This window comes from Desmodus rotundus, chromosome 1, assembly GCF_022682495.2.
Source record: "Desmodus rotundus isolate HL8 chromosome 1, HLdesRot8A.1, whole genome shotgun sequence".
NCBI classification, from domain to species: Eukaryota; Metazoa; Chordata; class Mammalia; order Chiroptera; family Phyllostomidae; genus Desmodus; species Desmodus rotundus.
The window spans coordinates 80,227,787-80,247,910 of record NC_071387.1 but is presented as its reverse complement, the minus strand read 5'-3'; the positions used below and the strand labels follow the sequence as shown (position 1 = coordinate 80,247,910).

At 39.5% G+C, this 20,124-nt stretch overlaps 1 protein-coding gene across 7 annotated transcripts in view; it reads left to right on the top strand.

Annotated features, from left to right (window-relative positions):
* Positions 1-20,124, top strand: part of AOPEP (aminopeptidase O (putative)) — a 437,655-nt gene that overhangs the window by 2,953 nt on the left and 414,578 nt on the right. For 5 of the 7 annotated variants that reach the window (XM_071221641.1, XM_053925241.2, XM_053925242.2 and 2 more), the window contains exons 2-3: positions 4,505-4,778; positions 7,037-7,122. The exons of the other annotated variants lie outside the window; for them this stretch is intronic. The gene's annotated coding sequence lies outside the window, so the exon portion shown is untranslated. The remainder of the gene's footprint in view (positions 1-4,504; positions 4,779-7,036; positions 7,123-20,124) is intronic. 7 annotated transcript variants of the gene reach the window in all.

Here is a 20,124-nt window from a genome sequence, read left to right as displayed (position 1 = left end):
CCATACCCATTAAACAATAAATCTCCTTGCCCTTCACCTTCTCCCCACACCTCCTCCCTGCTCCAGCCCCTCTTAACCCCTATTCTACTTTCATCTCTGAACGTCCCTGTTCTAAGTACCACATGTAGGTGGAATCACGCACTATCCTTTTGTGTCTGTTTTATTTCACTTAGCATGCATTCAAGGTTTATCCATGTTGTAGCATATATCAGAATTTCTTTTTATGGATCATTAATATTTCATTGTATGTATATACCATATGGTATACTTTTGATGCATATGAATTATGCTTTAAATTTTTTCCTTTATTTTAAAATTTATTCAAACTAAACTAAAAAAAAATCACACATAGTCACCCATTTCTTCTGGCTCCCAATCCCTTCCACTGGTCACCACCAGTGTACTATGAGCTTGTTTTTTTTAAAAAAAAATTATTTATTTTTAGATTCCACATATAAGATGGTATTTGTCTTTCTCTGTCTTATTTCACTTAGCATAATTCCCTTGAGGTCCATCCATGTTGTTACAAATGGCAAGATTTCATTCTTTGTATGGTGGAATAATATTCCATTGTATATATAAAGAAATTGTGATGCATAGTTTTTTATTCATCCATCAATGGACTGAATACATTTATATATAATCACAATTTTTTAACCCATTCATCCATCAGTAGGCACTTAGGTGTTTTCAGTATCTGGGCTGTTGTAAATAATGCTGCAGTGAACACGGCATGGTTTTCCTGTTCTTTGGATAAATATGCACAAGTGAAATTGCTGGATCAGATGGTAGTTGTATTTTTAATTTTACAAGGGACCTCCATACTGTTTTCCACAGTGGCCGCACCAGTTTATATTCTCACCAACAGTGCACAGTGGTTCCCTTTTCTCCACATCCTCACAGCACTTATTATTTCTAGTCTAGTCATTCTAACAGATGTGAGGTCGCATCTCATTGTGGTTTTGATTTGCATTTCCCTGATGATTAGGGACGCTGAGCATCTTCTCATGTACCTGGTGACAATGTGTACATCTTCTTTGGAAAAATGTCTCTTGAGACTTACCCATTTTTAATCTTTTTTTTTCTTTTGATTTCTATGAGTTATTTATATGTTTTGGATATGTTTTGGATAGTAACCCCTTACATGCTTTGCAAATAGTTTCTCCCGTTCAGTAAGTTGCTTTTTCATTTTGTCGATGGTTTTCTTTGCTGTGTAGAAGCTTTTTAGTATGAGTAGCCTCATTTCTTTCTTTTTTTTTTTTTTTTTTTTTTTTTTGCTTTTGTTGCTTTTGCTTTTGGTGTCAGTTTAAAAAATTAAAAACTCGAAGACCTTCATCAAGGAGTTTACCATGTATGTTTTCTTCTAGGAATTTTATGGTTGCAGGTCTTACATTCAGGTCTTTATTTTGAGTAATTTTTTTAAGGTGTCAAATAATGTCCATTTTCATTATTTTGCAGGTGCGTGTCCTATTTTCCCATCATCAATTATTGAAGAGATTGCCCTTTCCCCATTGTATATTCTTAACTCCTTTGCCATAAATTAATTGACTTTATATCTGTGCATGTATTTCTGGGCTTTTTATTCTGTTCCATTCATCTGTGTGTCTGTTTTTATGTGAATTATGACTCTATACTTCTCATTTCATGTGGTATGAACTTAATACTTGGTGATATGATTTGACTGTGAGCTACTGGAGGATAGAAATGGAGATACCTACTGAAATATCATTGTTAGTGAACTATGAACAAAATACATAGTAACAATGTTAAACTGGAACTTGAGCATACATTACAGTGTTATTTTTCTTCTCATTTAATGTTTAGTCTAAAAATAGAACAAAATAATCATAACATTACTAGCATTTCTTTAGTGGTACAGTATGCCAGACATTGTTCGAAACACTTTACCTGTGAAGTAGGTGCTCTCATTGTTCAGTTTTACAGATGAAGAAACTGAGGCAAAGAGAAATTAAATTAATTGTTAAAATTATGAAGCTGATATGTGGGGAAATTGTGATTTGAACCTGGGCTGTGTGGCTCCAGAGTTGACTCTTACTTAGGTCAGTATTAGCTTTGCAATGTAAATTGTTTTGCCTGCTACACTCTCCTTCCATATGATCTTTAAAACAGAACCTTACTTCTGAGCTTGGTAGGCAATAGAAGAGCAACTGAACCCAAACTGTCAAAAGGGTAACAGGTGCCTCTCCTTTGATTGGGGGGATAGCATATGAATGGAATTTAGGCTACATTTTCACAGCTTAGTTTATATCATCTTTCTCTGAGAGCCTTGTCTTTGAAAAACAGATCCTGAAATTTTAATGATGTCATATTGCATATAGATTGTATGGACTTTAGAATATTGGACAATTCCCACATTACTGTGCTGTGGGCAGAAGGTGCTTTTTATTCTAATTTTGTTATTGACCGTCACACTGGTTTATGGCACACTCATGTTGTTACTACCGCATTACTCTGTGTTGCTTGATTTTCTAAGAGTGAAGAAATCATTTTGAAATAGCATTTATATATATAATCAATTTCATTATGATTTCTCTTTCCTTTTTTTTTGGCTTACATTTTCTTTGACACTTGCAACTGAAGGTTTAGTTTTTGAAATTGATGGGGATCAGGATATGCTTGATATATTGTGGCAGCCAAGGAGACATATCAACCTGTTTCTTTTGGCGCCAATAATATCTTGTGTATGTGGCAAGTGTAGTGTGTATTTGGGGGTATGAACTGTTTGAGTGATGTCTGGTAGAAATAGAACTACAGAATGAATGTTAGTATTGAAAGGATCCTTCAATATATCTCTTATTCTTCATTTGGCAGTTGGGATTCTGAAGTCTGGGATGATTAAATGATTTGCCTATATTCATATAGTGTTATAATCCATTTTTTAAAAGAAAGAATACCAATATTCTGTTCTTTTGAATCATACTTCATATTGGTGTAAAATCTTTACTTGTAAGAGGGGACTTCCAAGTTTTTTAGCTCATGTGCTTTTTTAATCTTCACCTGACTCAAATGTACTTTATTATCATTCTTCTTGTAGTAGTATGTTCTGGGTAAGAGATAATGACCTGAATTAGATAGGTTGCAGAGAGAATGACCAGATATGAAGGATCCAAGAGATTCGTAGTTTAAAGTGATAGGACTTTGCAGTTGTTTATGTGTAGGTTGAAAGTAAGAAATCAGGGATGATCCTCAGGATTCTACCTTGGGTAACTGAGTAAGATGATAGTTTCATTTACCAGAAAAACTTAGATGAGATCAGAGCAGGGTATATGAATTTGAAATGGACAGAGCATGGATTGAACATACAAGTGAGACAGATTGAAGGTAGAGCTACAGAATACACCAACATCTAAGATATGGGAAGAGGAAGGACGAAAGAGGTAGGAGGACATAGAGGAGAGAATGGTATGGTTTTGGTATTTTGGAGCAAATACCAAAAGAGAAGAGAATTTTGAGGAGGACATGGTAATGTGTGTTAATGCTCCAAAAATAAGGCTGAAAGAACCCAATAACATTGATAACTAGGAAGCCATTTGCTTCCTAACTATGAAGTTATAGTGGCATAGTAGGGATGTGAGCAGTGAGTAATGGGACTGAAAGGGAGATAGAGTAATGAGAATAGGAAGTGAAGACAGTTCTTTTAAGGAATTTGGCTCTATGGAGCGAGAGAAGAGTTAGAGGGAGATGTGGAAATAGGGAATGGTTTTTGTTCATTTTTGTTTCTTTTCCCCTAAGAAGAGATTAGAACATTCACTTATTTCTGAGGTGAAAAGAGCTGGTAAAGAGAAAGAAGTTGAGGTAGAGGACTTAGCGGGCTGAATGGTTGATGAAGCCAATCCCAGGGGATGCCAGCAAGAGAAGAGCAAAGGCGATGATCAGAGTATAGTGGGACAGGAGGGACACTTCTTCAACTCTCCTAGAAGGAATAGGGAGAAGGGTAAGGATAAATGTAAATAAATTCATAGTGTAGGTTAAGAATATGTGGAAGTTCTTGTCTGATGGTAGCAAAATATCTTAAGTGAAGCAGGTGAATTTGCTGATATAAGTGTTGATTTGGTGGGATGGGGGTTGAGGGGAGAGGTAGAAGTTTAAAATTTTAAACTGAAAGAATAGGAGTGGAGTGGGTGACTAGAGAGAGACAAAAGGATTGCCTGCCTGGTACTGCTGAGAGTTGAGCTGAGGTTGGAATCTGTAAATATGTAATGTCAGCCATTTTTGTGGTTGTGTAATATTTATTTGTTTGTTTACTTAACTTTTGTTGAGCTCAGTACACCAAGTGTAGAAGTAGAAAATGTGGATGATTCATTTGGTTGAAGGTAAGGTTTTATAGAGCAGGTGTGTCAGAAGGATGAAAAGGCACGAGAATTGAGGTTAAATGTTCTAAGAGTGATCGAAGAAATGAACCACATTATGTAAGGAAGGCCACAGAGCAGGGATTCTGAACTTCAGAAACGTTACTAATTCTCTGCTCTCCTGTGCATTGTAGGATGTTTAGCATCCCTGACCCGTACCTACCAGATGGCCCCTCCAGCTGTGACAATCAAAAATGTCTCCAGACATCACCAAATGTCCTCTGAGGGACAAAATCACCCTCGACTGGAAACACTGCCCTACAGTCCTGAATCAGATGGATTGAAGAATGAGTTTCAATGAAATAAGTTAAAGAATTGAGGAGTAAGCAAAAGAAAGAGTAGAGAGAATAGGCAGTCATGTTCTGAAATTGGACAATGGAAATTAAATATTTCAGAGATGTTGCTGATGTAAGTAATGTAAATGTCAAGAATGAACCATTGGTTTGCTGAGTGGGGTGAAAGTGAAGGTTGTTGGCACTGAGCAGATAATTTTGGGAGAGAGAGAAAATAGCCAATAGTTACAGAGCCTAAGATTTTCTGAAATGAAACCAGAACTAAGACTTTCTGGATGTTTATTTCCTTACTTTGTCCACTAAGTGTTTCTCTACTCTTTTTCTAACATTATTAGTTTCCTGAACTTGTCCTTTCCTCCTATAGTGTTTTAAAAACTAGTGGAATTATCCAGGTTGGAATTAGCCCTGTAACAATCACCAAATAAACTGGTAGGAACCTGTGTTGATTTCCTGTTAAAGGAAGTGTAGTTCCCTAAGACAGGAACAGAGGGACCTCTTGCCCTTTCTAAGTATATAGTATCCTATAGAGGACAGAAGGGTTGTCCATGCAGGGCAGGAAGAGGGTGCTGCAGGGTCAGACAGAGGCAGGAATTGGGGGAGAGAAAGGAAGGGTGTTTATCCCTGCCAAGTTGCCAAGAAAAGACAAGTTTATCACCTGTTCTAAAAGTTTTGAAGGATGGGAACTTCTTGAAGATACTGAGCAGCAAGATTCCTATACAAGAAGCCATATAGCAGGGGTGTCAAACTCATTTTCACCAGCGGCCACACCAGCCTCGTGGTTGCCTTCAAAGGGCCGAATGTAATTTAGGACTGTATAAATGTAACTACTCCTTAACAGTTAAGCGAGAGTTCTGCACTGCCACCGGGTAGAAACAAGGTGCTGGGCCGGATTTGGCCCATGGGCCTTGTTTGCCACCAGTGCCATACAGCATGTGGTTAGGGCATTTGCCAGATAGAACCATTGTTTAGCATCACTGAACTCCACAGTGAATTGTAAATAGTGCTGGTTGGGAGGACACCACAGTTAGATAGCCCGTGGTTTTCAAAGTTGGCTGTCTGGACCAGCAGTGCCAGTAGTCTGTTTTAACAAGTTCTTCAGGTGATTCTAAATGCAAATCAAGTTTGAGAACCACTGGCCCAAGCAATTCAAAGTGGTTGAGAACCACTTTGCCTGATTTTGGTGACAAAGTCACAATGTTGAGAAAGAATTAGTGAAAACTTCATCACATGCCAGAACATCCTTTAATCTTTATGAAGGGATGGCATTCCTCTTACAGTATGCTGTGTTTCAAGTTGAAGGACTGAAGAGATACTGGTATCTTCAGTATAGGTACAAGTAATGGGTAACACTGCTTGTAGGTAGAGAATTGCAGTCTACACTGGAATCTAAATTCTGTCTCCTTTTTCATTTTAAATATTTGTTCTTTATTACTCTTTTTTGTATATTACACATGCGATGAACTGTGAGGATCCCATATTTTTTATGGCTTTGTGATAGCAAGAGTTGGTTCAAGTAGCTAAGGGGTGTGTAGGCATTAGGGTATATAAGAATTACCTGGACATCCTATTTAAAATGTGGATTAATGGCCCCTATCCCTGGAGATCCGGATTTATTAGATCTGGCAAAGTGTCCCAGAATGGTTTTAACAAGCAACACTCCCACCAGCCTGCTTCTGCCCCGTTGATTCTCGTGTACGTGATCTTTTGACCACACTTTGAGAAACACTGTGCTCAATCTCTAAAAATGGTGATTTTTCTGATTATAATTTCACTCTTGGGGAGTTCTGAGATACAAACGTTTTCATGAGTTTTTGAGGATAGTTATAAATATGGGTCTTAATTGCTAGCAGTGAAGCTATCTGAATGTTTAATATTCACTGAGAAATTGTACAGACATGCTTGGAATAAAATTCTTTGGGAAATCATGAGTGGTCTTCGTAAGTTAAAAATGTCCCCAAAGGCCACTTTGACAGTGTAGTATTATAACACAAAACCAATCAGACTTAAAAGTTTTGCAGTTCTATAATTAATGTTTTGTGAATAATCTTTAGGAAGGTTATGGGGCTACTTATTAAAAATCCACATGGTAAAACAATAAGTTAATCCTATTGTCTTTTAAGAATCTCCAAGCCATGGGCTAGGAGCCTAAAAAGCATCAAGAATGTAAAGAAAATGCTGTGTTAGTGATCCTACAGGCTAGTACCCTAAGTTTGCTGTCAGGGACAGGAGTTGATTTATCTAAAGTGATGTATGATTTTTTTTCCTGCATGGAATTATATAAAAATTTGTTGTATCTAGCTTCTAAAAGATGATTAATGAACAAGAATGGGGCAGAAACCATCTCTCTTCTCCCCTCCCCTCCTCTCTTGACAGTCCCTACTTACTGGTATTTGTCTTTCACCGACTGGCTTATTTCACTTATCATATACTCTTCAGTTCCATCCACGATGTCACAAAAGGTAGGAGTTCATTCTTTCTTTTTGCTGCGTAGTATTCCACTGTGTAAATGTGCCACAGTTTTTTGATCCTCTCATCTACTGATGAGTGCTTAGGCTGTTTCCAGCACTTGGCTCTAATGTAAAAACTGCTGCTATGAACATAGGGGTTCATAGGTCATTTGAACTGGTGATTTGGGATTTTTTTTTGTATTTTAAAAGGAAAGCTTATTTTAAAATATATATATATTTATTGATTATGCTATTACAGTTGTCCCATTTCCCCCCCTTCACTCCACTCCCTCCTGCCCACCCCCCTCCCTCCCACATTCCCCCCCTATAGTTCATGTCCATGGGTCATACTTGTAAGTTCTTTGGCTTCTACATTTCCTACACTATTCTTACCCTCCCCCTGTCTATTTTCTACATACCATTTATGCTGTTTGTTCTCTGTACCTTTCCCCCCTCCCTCCCCCTCCCACTCCCTTGTTGATAACCCTCCATGTGATCTCCATTTCTGTGGTTCTGTTCCTGTTCTAGTTGTTTGCTTAGTTTGCTTTTGTTTATGTTTTAGGTGTGGTTGTTAATAAGTGTGAGTTTGCTGTCATTTTTACTGTTCATATTTTTTTATCTTCTTTTTCTCAGACCAATCCCTTTAACATTTTATGTAATAAGGGCTTGGTGATGATGAACTCCTTGAACTTGACCTTATCTGAGAAGCACTTTATCTGCCCTTTCATCCTAAATGATAGCTTTGCTGGATAGAGTAATGTTAGATGTAGGTCCTTGCCTTTCATGACTTGGAATACTTCTTTCCAGCCCCTTCTTGCCTGTAAGGTCTCTTTTGAGAAATCAGCTGACAGTCTTATGGGAAGTCCTTTGTAGGTAACTGTCTCCTTTTCTCTTGCTGCTTCTAAGATTATCTCCTTTTGTTTAATCATGGGTAATGTAATTATGATGTGCCTTGGTGTGTTCCTTCTTGGGTCCAGCTTCTTTGGGACTCTCTGAGTTTGCTGGACCTCCAGGAAGTCTATTTCCTTTGCCAGATTGGGGAAGTTCTCCTTCATTATTTGTTCAAATAAGTTTTGAATTTCTTGTTCTTCCTCTTCTCCTTCTGGCACCCCTATAATTCAAATGTTGGAACGTTTCAAGATGTCCTGGAGGTTCCTAAGCCTATCCTTAGTTTTTTGAATTCTTGTTTCTTCATTCTTCTCTGGTTAGATGTCTTTCTTCCTTCTGGTCCACACTGTTGATTTGAGTCCCAGTTTCCTTCCCATCACTATTGGTTCCCTGTACATTTTCCTTTGTTTCTTTTAGCATAGCCTTCATTTTTTTATCTAATTTGTGACCAAATTCAACCAATTCTGTGAGCATTCTGATTACCAGTGTTTTGAACTGTGCATCCGATAGGTTGGCTATCTCTTCGTTGCTTACTTGTATTTTTTCTGAGCTTTGATCTGTTCTTTTATTTGGGCCATTTTTTTTGTCTTGGTGTGCCTGTTAAGTAAAGGGGCAGAGTCTTAGGTGTTCACCTGGGCGGGGTAACGCTGGTCGCTGCACTGTGACCCTGTACGTGGGGGAGGGGCCGAGAGGGAGCAATGGCGCCTGCTCCATTTTCTGTCAGATTTCAGTCACTCCCTCCGCCACCCACAATCAAATTGTGCCCCTCTAGTGCTGATTCCCGAGTGGGTGGGTTTGTGTACATTCTAGGCCCCTGTGGGTCTCTCCAATGAACTCTCCTGTGTGGCTGGGAGTTTTTCCCACTGCTGCCTCAACCCCCACGGGTGTTTTCACTGAGAGGTTTGAGGCTTTATTGCGCTGGAGCCCTGGGTTGCGCTGTCTGCTTTGCTCCCCACACTGTTCTTCCCGATCTATCTATGCGCAAATGTGGGGCCACGGGGTATGCTAGCTGCCACACTGCCTGCCCTGTTGCACAATCTGCCACATTGCTGGGTCTGCCAGCCGCAGCCCCGACAGGAGTCCTCCCCGCCCTGGCTGCCTGTCTCCGCCCCTCCTACCGGTCTGGATGAATGTTTCTTCTTTATCTCCTTGGTTGTCGGACTTCCATACAGTTCTATTTTCTGTCAGTTCTGGTTGTTTTTTGTTTTCAAATTGTTGTTGTCCTTCTTTTGGTTGTGCGAGGAGGCGCAGTGTGTCCACCTATGCCTCCATCTTGGCTGGAAGCTCAGGAAAGCTTATCGTGGTTTGGGATTTTTAGGGCATATTGCCAGCAGCACAATTGCTGTGTCAAAAGGCAGTTCCATTTTTAGTTTTGTGAGGAAATTCCTTACTGTTTACCACATCAATAGTGCAGTGGGTTCCCTTTTCTCTGCATCCTCGCCAGCACTTCTTGTTTGTAGATTTATTAATGATGGTCATTCTGACAGGTGTGAGGTGATACCTCATTTTGGTTTTAATTTTCATCTTTGTGATGGCTAGTAATGTTGAGCATCTTTTCAGATGTCTAATGGTCCCTCTGTATGTCCCTTGGAGAAGTGTCTGTTCAGGTCTTTTGCCCATTTTTAATTGGTTGTCTTCCTGGTTTGAGCTGTATGAGTTATTTATATGTTTTGGAGATCAACCATTGTCCGATGTATCATTGGTAAATGTGTTATCCCATATGGTCGGTTCCCTTTACATTTTATGATGGTTTCTTTAGCTGTGCAGAAGCTTTTTAGTTTGTTATAGTCCAATATGTTTATTTTTTCCCTTTTCCTAGGAGATATATTGACAAAATATTGCTGTGTGAGATATCTGAATTTTACTGCCTATGTTTTCCTCTAGGACTGTTATGTTGTCACGACTTATATTTAAGCCTTTTATCCATTTTGAATTGATTCTGGTGTATGGTGTTAGTTAGTGGTCTAGTTTCATTTTTTTTTCATGCACCTGTCCAGTTATCCCAACACTATTTATTGAAGAGTCTATTTTTACTCCATTGTATGTTCCGGCCCCTTTTGTCAAATATTAATTGACTATAGAGAAATGGATTTATTTCAGGGCTCTCTATTCTGTTCCATCGATCTATGTGTCTCTTCTTATGCCAGTACCAGACTTTTTTATTACAATGGCCTTGTAATGTAGTTTGATATCAGGTGTTGTGATCCCTCCTACTTTGTTCTTTCTCAAGATTGCTGAGGCTATTTGGAGTGTTTTTTGGTTCCATATAAATTTTTGAAATTTTTGTTCTACATCTGTGAAATATGCCACTGGTATTTTAATAGGAATTGCATTGAATCTATAGATTGCTTTGGGTACTATGGATATTTTAATGATGTTAATTCTTCCAATAAAAAAACACAGTATGTGCTTCCATTTATTTCTATCTTTATAATTTCTTTCTTCAGTGTTCTATAGTTTTTTGAGTATGGATCTTTTATCTCCTTGGTTAAATTTAATCCCAGGTATTTTATTCTTCTTCTTGCTATAGTGAATAGGACTTTTCCCCTAATTTTTCTTTCTGGTATTTCATTCTTGGTGTACAAAAATGCCATAGATTTCTGAATACTGACTTTGTATCCTGCTATTTTGCCAAATTCAGTTATTAGGTTGAGTATTTTTTTGGTGAATACTATACGGTTTTCTATGTATGCTATCATGTCGTCTGCAAATAATGACAGTTACTTCCCCCTTTCCAGTTTGGGTACCTTTTATTTCTTTTTCTTGTCTGATCACAGTGGCTAAAACTTCCAGTACTATGTTGAATAAGAGTGGATACCCTTGTCTTTTTCCTGATCCTCAGTGGAAATCTTTTAGTTTTAGCCTATTGAGTATAATGTTGGCTATAGGTTTCTCATATATGGCCCTATGATGTTGAGATATGCTCCCTCTACTCCCACTTTGCTGAATGTTTTTATCATAAATGTGTGCCAGATTTTATCAAGTACTTTTTCAGACCCCTTGATATGATCATGTGATTTTTGTCCTTCATTTTATGTCATGTATTACATTTATTTATTTGTGAATATTGTGCCATCCTTGCATCTCTGGAATGAATCCCACTTGATCATCGTGTATGATCTTTTTAATGTATTGCTGGATGCAGTTTGCCAATATTTTGTTGAGGATGTTAGCATCTGTGTTCATCAGAGATATTGGCCTATAGTCTTCTTTCTTTGTTGTATCTTTACCTGGTTTTGAAAATAGGATGATACTTGCCTCATAAAAAGAGTTTGGGAGTCTTCCCTTTTCTTGAATTTTTTGGAATATATTGAGGAGGATAGGAGTTAGTTCTTTGTTAAATGTTTGGTAAAATTCACCTGTGAAGCCATCTAGTCCAGGGCTTTTGTGTGCCTGGAGTTTTTTTTTTTTTTTTTTTTGTTACTGCTCCTATTCACTGGCTGTTATCACTCTGTTCAGGCTTTCTGCTTCTCTTGATTCAGTTTTGAAACATTGTATGTTTCTAGAAAATGTCCATTTCAGCCAGGTTGTCCAATTTCTTAGCACATAGTTGTTTGTAGTAATTTCTTACAATCCTTTGTATTTCTGTGGTATCAGTTGTAATTTACCTTCTTTTCCTATTTTATTTATGTGAGTCCTCTCTCTTTTTTTCTTGGTGGGTCTGGTTAAAAGTTTGTCAATTTTCTTTATCTTTTCAAAGAACCAGCTTCTAGGTTTACTGATCCCTTGAATTGTTTTTTAGTCTCTATGTGATTTAATTCTGCTCTGATCTTGATTATTTTCTTCCTTCTACTCATTCTGGCCTTTTTTGGTTGTTTTTCTAGTTCTTTTAGATGTAGGGTTAAGTTGTTTATTTGAGATTTTTCTGTCTTCTTTAGGTAGGCCTGTATGGCTATGATCTTCCCTCCCACTGCTTTTGTGGTTCCCATAGGTTTTGGTGTTTTCTGTGTTCATTTTCATTTGTTTCCAGGTACTTTTTGATTTCTTCCCTGATCTCATTGTTAACCCATTCACTACTTAATATGAATGTTAGTTCATATTAACATGTTATTCAGTTTCCATGTATTTGAATGTCTGAGTTTTTTCCTTGAGATTGGCTTCTAGTTTCAAGCCATTGTGATGTCAGCACATGCTTGATATTATTATTTCAGTTTTCTTGAATTTGTTGACTTTTTTATGTCCTACTATGTGGCCTATCTTTGAAAATGTTCCATGTGCATTTGAAAAGAAGGTATATTTTGCTTCTTTGGGATGAAAGGTTCGGTATATATCAATTAAGTCCATTTGATCTTGAGTGTCATTCAATGACATAATATCCTGTTGATTCCTTGTTTGGAAGAGCTATCCATTGTTGACAGTGGGGTGTTAAAATCCCCATGATGACTATGTTGCTATCTATATCTTTCTTTCTTTTTTTATAGGCAGGGTTTTTTTTTTATTGTTGTTCAAGTATAGTTGTCTCCATATTCACCCACCATGTCCCCCGATCCACCCATCCCTGCCTCCCACCCTCAAACCTACCCCCTTTGGCTTTGTCCATATGTCCTTTATGCATGTTCCTTTATGGCCCTTCCCCTATTATCCCCTATTATCCTTCTCCCCCTCCTCTCTGGTTACTGTCATTCTTTATTTCAATGTCTCTGGTTGTATTTTGCTTGTTTGTTTGTTTTGTTGATTAGGTTCTATTTATAGGTGAGATCATGTGGTATTTGTCTTTTACTGCCTGGCTTATTTCACTTAGCATAATGCTCTCCAGTTCCATCCATGCTGTTGGGAAGGGTAGGAGTTCCTTCTTTCTTATGTGTAGTATTCCATTGTGTGAATGTACCACATTTTTTTGATCCACTCATTTACTGATGGGCACTTAGTTTGCTTCCAGCCCTTGGCTCTTGTAAATTGTGCTGCTATGAACATTGGGGTGCATAAGGTTCTTTCGAATTGGTGTTTCAGGATTCTTAGGATATAATCCCAGCAGTGGTATTGCTGGGTCAAAAGGGAGTTCCACTTTTTGAGGGAATTCCATACTGTTTTCCACAGTGGCTGCACCAATCTGCATTCCCACCAGCAATGCACTAGGGTTCCCTTTTTAACATAGCCGCTCCAGCACTTGTTTGTAGATTTGGTTATGATGGGCATTCTGACCATTGTGAAGTGGTATCTCATTGTGGTTTTAATTTGCATTTCTCTGATGGCTAGTGATGCTGAGCATCTTTTCATATGTCTCTGGGCCCTCTTTATGTCCTATTTGGAGAAGTATATGTTCAGGTCCTTTGCCCATTTTTTGATTGAGTTGTCTTCCTGGAGTGGAGTCATGTGAGTTTTTTATATATTGTGAAAACAAGCCCTTATCCAAGGTATCAATTGGAAATATGTTTTCCCATACAGTTGGTTCTCTTTTAATTTTAATGCTGTTTTCTTTAGCCATGCAGAAGCTTTTTAATTTGATGAAGTCCCATTTGTTTATTCTTTCTTTTATGTACCTTGCTTTAGGTGACATATCGGTTGTCTATGTCTTTCTTGAAGTCTTTCAAGATTTTCCTTATATATTTAGGTGGTCCTGTATTGGGTGCATATATGTTTACAAGGGTTATTCCTTTAAATATTATGTAGTGATCCACTTTGTCTCATTTATGACCTTTGTTTTTAAATCTATTTTGTCTAATATAAGTATTGGTACCCCAGTTTTTTTTCATGTCTGTTTGCTTGGAATATTTCTTCCATCTGTTTTCTTAGCCTGTATAGATATTTTGTTTTGAGGTGGGTTTCTTGTAGAGAGCATATATGCAGGTCATATTATCTTATCCATTCAGCTACCCTATGTCTTTTGATTGGAGCATTTAATCCATTTATGTTTAATGTTATTATTGATAGGTATTTATTCATTGCCATTCATTCCATAGCAGTCTCTGTCAGTATCTCTGTCTGTCTGCTCTTTCTTATAGTCGTCCCTTTAGCAACTCTTGCAGTGTTGGCTTGGTGGAGATGTACTCTCTTAGCCTTTTTTTGTCTGGAAGCTCTTTGTTTTGCCTTCCATTTTAATTTAGAGCCTTGCTAGTAGAGTAGTCTTGGTTGCAAGTCCTTGATGTTCAGTACTTGGAATATTCTGTGCCAATCCCTTCTGGCTTGTAGTGTTTCTGTTGAGAAATCAGCTGACAGCCTTATCAGAGCACTCTTGTATGTTACTAGCTGTTTCTCACTTGCTCCCTTTAAGATTCTCTCTTTGTCTTTAAATTTTGCCATTTTAATTATGATGTATCTTGGAGCGGGCCCTTTTGGGTTCATCTTTATTGGGACCCTCTGTGCTTCCTGAACTTGGTGTGACTATTTCCCCTACCATGTTAGGGAAGTCTTCTGTCATTATTTTTTCAAACAGGTTTTCTATCCCTTGCTTCTTTTCTTCTCCTTCTGATATTCCTGTGATGCATATGTTGTTACATTTCATGTTGTCCTGAAGGTCCCTTAAACTATCCTTGTTCTTTTTGAGTCTTTTTTCATTTAGTTGCTCTGCCTGGCTATTTTTTCCTACCTTGTTTTCCAGCTTGCTGATTTTGTCTTTTGCTTTTTCTTGCCTGCTTTTGATTCCTTCTAGTTTATTTTTCATTTCAGATATTGTATTTTTTTGTTTCTTCCTGGTTCTTATTCATAGTTTCTATGTCCTGTTTCATGCTTGTATAGATCCAAGTTCCCTGTATTTTCCATAAAGTTCCTTGTAGTTCTCACTGAGTTACTTGAGCATCCTTATAGCCATTATTTTGAATTCTGTGTTTGCTAGATTGCTTGCCTTAATTTCATTTAGCTCTTTTTCTGTGGATTCCTCCTTTCCTTTCAATTGGGGGTTATTTCTTTGTCTCCCCATTTTAGGTGACTCTTTTTTGTTTGTTTCTGCATCTCAGATTGCTCTGCTTTGACTGTGTGTCTTCATGGGATGGCCTTCTGTGGTAGGAGTTCTGTAGGGCTCAGTGGTGCATTCTCTTTGATATCCCGATCTGGATGCTCTACAGATGCTCTTTATACAGTTTATGTGGGCTCACTTGTTTACTTGGGCTTTGCTTGTTGGTGGCTCATTTGTTGGTGGGTTCTCCTCTCCAGCTGGCTGACTGGGTGTCACATCCCCCATCACGTCTTGTATGCTATTGTACAGGTGCTAGTTAACAAGGTAATACTACCCAGAAAACCAAACCCACACCAGCAAAAATGCGCCACTAACACATCAGCAATATCAACAGCAACTGAGCAAAGATTAATAAAGGTGGAAATAGTTAGGAATATTAAATGATAGGAAAAAAGAATATGAGATGACTAAAGAAGAGAAAAAGATTTTAAGAGGGGAAAGGGAGGTGAAATAATAAGAGTAGGGAATAGGAACAAGGCAAAGAAAGGGAGAAAATAAAATTTAGAATGTAAGTAAAAAAGGGAAGGACAATGGCAAAATGGAGTAAGAAAAAGGATGAATATAATATGAGGTTTGAAATAAATATTAAAAAATAGTGAACCAATAGAAACAAAATTAAAATCAAACCACAGCAGGGTTAATAACAATGACAGATGAGCAAAGATTAATAAAGGTGGGAAGGGAATAAGAATGTTATAAAGAAGAGAAAAGAGAATATGAGATGTCTACAGTAAAGAAAAATGAATTTGAGAGGATAGAGGCAGGAGAAATAGAGTTAGGAAAAGAAGCCAGGCTAAGAAAGAGAAAAAATAAAACTCCAAACTCAAGTATACAAGGACAGGAGGAAGGCAAATGGAGTAAGATGGTAAGAGTAAACTATGAGATTTGAAATTAAAAAAAGAGTGCACAAATAGGAATACAATTGAAGAAAAACAGCAATAACCACAATATCCATGCCAAACAAGCCACAATTTATAAAGGTGGAAAGAAAATAATATTATAAGAAAGGGAAAAAGACTGTGAGCTGACTAAAGGAAGGAAGAATGATTTTTAGAGGATAAACGGAGGAGAAATAGTAAACAGTAAATAGTAAATAGTAAGGAATAGGAACAAGGCATAGAGAGCAGGAAAATAAAATTTACAACAAAAATAAAGAGCGGGAATAAAGTAAAATGGAGTAAGAAAAGGGACAGGTACAATGTGAGATTTGAAATAAAAATAAAATAAAAATGTATAAAAATCTAAATAAAAAGATTGAAAAATAGTGAATTAGTTGGAATACAACTGAAGAAAATGAGGAACTGTTAAAGGGCTATGCGAGAAAAAAAAATAATGTAAATTCTGAAGAAGAATGAGCTGGAATTTGTCTCAGCAGAGTTTGGTGTTTGCCTTCTATATTTTCCTTCTGGATTCGCCTCTGGCTTTTTATCAGCTCAAGTTCCAGGGTGGGTCATCCAGCTTCTGGCAGCACCACATGTACCACCTTTACCTTCCTCTAGACAGGGCTTCTATTGTGATCCAGAAGTTGGGATCCCTGGGTCTCCCCTGGGAGGCACTGTTCAGTCTTCTGGGAGAATTGTGGTTACGTTCCCCTGACCCTGCGCCACCCATCTTGGTCTGTCCCAGCTTATTTCCAGTGATGTATAGTTTCTGATGAACTATCTGTCTGTTTCAAGGGAGGGGTCAATCTGTGTAAGAGAGTCAGCTCTTTCCTGGTTGGTGCTGATGGCAGCTCTGTGTGAGAGCCAAGGCTGGGCAGGGCCATGATTACCCCTTGCTGCATAATTTCTGCTCTCACTGCCTTGCTGGCCTCAGTGGGATAGGGCCTTGGGAACCAGTATATTTTGTCTCCCTGAGAGAAGTTCAAAATGGATCCTTTTGGAGATTCTCTTCCTGCCTTTCTCCTGTGGATATGCACCTAGCAGGGGGTTCTTGAGCCTCTCCTGCCTATTCTGCCAATCCTGCAGGAGGTGGGGATGGGTATTCTTTCCTTACTCAGAGGTTTCTCCCTGGGAAGAGGGGTTCTGCCTGGCTGTAAATAATCTCAGGTGCTCAACTCTTGCCCATGTAATTCCCAGCCCACTGCCTTTGTAGTAAACACAGTCCCATACTCTCCATTTTGCAGAGCCCCCAGCTTGCTAGCTGTGCTAGGCTGGGGCCAGAAATCCCTTTGCTGTGCAATTTTCTGATCTCCTTGCCCACCAGCTGTATTCAGTGGGAGCAAACCACACTTTCAGTCTTGTCCCTTTTTTGGCAAGGCAGCTTCCAAGGGGTCCCTGCCCAGCACACTTCAGCTCCCCTTTTAAAAAGTCTCTCTGTGGCACACCCACTGTAGCATCACTTCACTGTTGAGCTTTCCACACACACCTGCTCTCCAAAAAGCCAGAAGTCTCTCATAGGCATGGCTGGCTGCAGCCTGCCTCTGCCCAACCCAGGGGCAGATAGAGTCCTTCTCTTTCCCTCTGGCACTCTCCCAGTTGGTGTTTGGTGCTGCAGCTATGCATGATGTGCTGCTTGCTATGTGCATGTAGTCTGGATCTCCCTGACCTCGCAGATCCTCCCAAGTCACTTCTGGCCCAGGTCTGTGGGCTTCCCCCCTGAGGACCGGGGACCCCTGCTCTGGGAGGGGAGGGAGCCACAAAGCTATGATTTCTGACCAATCTTGCCCTGTCTACAGGCACCATTCACAGGATATTTCCCCTTCAACTTACAAAATCTCTTTACCCCCCATTGTGAAGCATCTTCTGTACTCTTTTGCTCAAAACTTCATATCAGCTAAGATTCTGTTCATTGTTCAGGTTATTTGTCGGAAGATCAGCTGAGAATCCGAGTTGGGGGCTAGAGCAGAGCAAATGGACTCAGCTTCCAACTACTTGGCCACCATCTTCTCTGGTCTCATGCATCTCTTTTATTATTTATTATTATTATTATTATTTTTAATTCAGTAATTTTATTCTTTTTACCTTTTTAAAAAATATTTATTGATTATGCTATTACAGTTGTCCCATTTCCGCCCCTTCACTCAACTCCATCCTGCCCACCCCCTCCCTCCCACATTTCCCCCCTGTAGTTCATGTCCATGGGTCATACTTATAAGTTCTTTGGCTTCCACATTTCCTATACTGTTCTTACCCTCACCCTGTCTATTTTCCACCTATCATTTATGCTATTTATTCTCTGTACCTTTCCCCCCTCTCTCCCCCTCCCAATCCCCTATTGATAACCTTCCATGTGATCTCCATTTCTGTGGTTCTGTTTCTGTTCTAGTTGTTTGCTTAGTTTTCTTTTGTTTTGGTTTTAGGTGTGGTTGTTAATAACTGTCAGTTTGCTGTCATTTTTACTGTTCATATTTTTTATCTTTTTTTTCTTAGGTAAATCCCTTTAACATTTCATATAATAAGGGCTTGGTGATGATGAACTCCTTTAACTTGACCTTATCTGAGAAGCACTTTATCTTCCCTTCCATTCTAAATGATAGCTTTGCTGGATAGAATAATCTTGGATGTAGGTCCTTGCCTTTCATGACTTGGAATACTTCTTTCCAGCCCCTTCTTGCCTGTGAGGTCTCTTTGGAGAAATCAGCTGACAGTCTTATGGGAGGTCCTTTGTAGGTAACTGTGTTATTTTCTCTTGCTGCTTCTAAGATTCTCTCCTTCTCTTTAATCTTGGGCAATGTAATTATGATGTGCCTTGGTGTGTTCCTCCTTGGGTCCAGCTTCTTTGGGACTCTCTGAGCTTCCTGGACTTCTTGGAAGTCTATTTCCTTTGCCAGACTGGGGAAGTTCTCCTTCATTATTTGTTCAAATAAGTTTTCAATTTTTTGTTCTTCCTCTTCTCCTTCTGGCACCCCTATAATTCAAATGTTGGAACGTTTCAAGATGTCCTGGAGGTTCCTAAGCCTCTCCTCATTTTTCCGAACTCTTGTTTCTTCATTCTTTTCTGGTTGGATGTTTCTTTCTTCCTTGTGGTCCACACCATTGATTTGAGTCCCAGTTTCCTTCGCATCACTATTGGTTCCCTGTACATTTTCCTTTGTTTCTCTTGGCATAGCCTTCATTTTTTCATCTAGTTTTCAAATTCAACCAATTCTGTGAGCGTCTTAATAACCAGTGTTTTGAACTGTGCATCCAGTAGGTTGGCTATCTCTTCCTCACTTAGCTGTATTTTTTCTGGAGCTTTGAAGTGTTCTGTCATTTGGGCCTTTTTTGTGTGTGTGTGTGTTGGCGCGTTTGTTACTTAAAGGGGTGTAGCCTTGGAGCCTTAGGTGTTCACCGGGGCTGGGTAATAATGGTCGCTGCGCCGTCGGGTTGTACGTGGGGGAGGGGCCGAGAGGGAGCAATGGCGCCTGCTCCACTCTGCCGGATCGCGGTCACTCCCTCTGCTACCCACAATCAAATTGGGCCCCTCTGGTGCTGGTTCCCGAGTGGGTGGGCTTGTGCACACTCTAGGCCCCTGTTGGTCTCTCCAATGACCTCTCCTGTGAGGCTCGGAGTCTCTCCTGCTGCCACCCCAACCCCCACGGTCGCTTTCAATCAGAGGTCTGAGGTTTTTCCCCCCTGCTGGAGCCCTGGGTTACTTGGTGTGCTTCGCTCCCCGCTGATCGTCCTGGTTTATCTGTGCACAAGTGTGGGGTCTTGGGGTGCTACCCGCCGCTCTGCCTGCCCCGTTCTCCGCCACTCTGAGTCCGGCCCTCTCAGTTTATCTGTGTGCGAATGTGGGGCAACAGGGTCTGCTAGTGGTCAGACTGCCTGCCCCTTTTGTCGCCAGTCTGGGTCCCACCATGGCCAGGCAAGTCCTCTCTGCCCGGTGCCCGTCTCCGCCCCTCCTTCCGGTCTGGATGTATGGTTCTTTTTTATCAACTTGGTGTCGGACTTCCTTGCCATTCGATTTTCTGTCAGTTCTGGTTGTGCGAGGAGGCGCAGTGTGTCTACCTATGCTGCCATCTTGGTTCTCCCAATTCCTCATGCATCTCTTTTAAATAGTCTTTTTAAAACACTAACCTTATAATATTCCATGTCTTTATTGAGGGTTTTGTTCAAAATTATGTAAGGTTTTCTATCTCTGTAGGACACAGGTGAGAAAATCACCGTAACACTTTGTTTCAATGGTTTGTTCTTTTTTCCTATTTCTAAAAAATAACAGCTTTTCCCTGGCTAGCATGGCTCAGTCGGTTGGGCATCATTCCACTAACAGAAAGGTCGCTGGTTCAATTCCTGGTCAGGGCACATGACTGT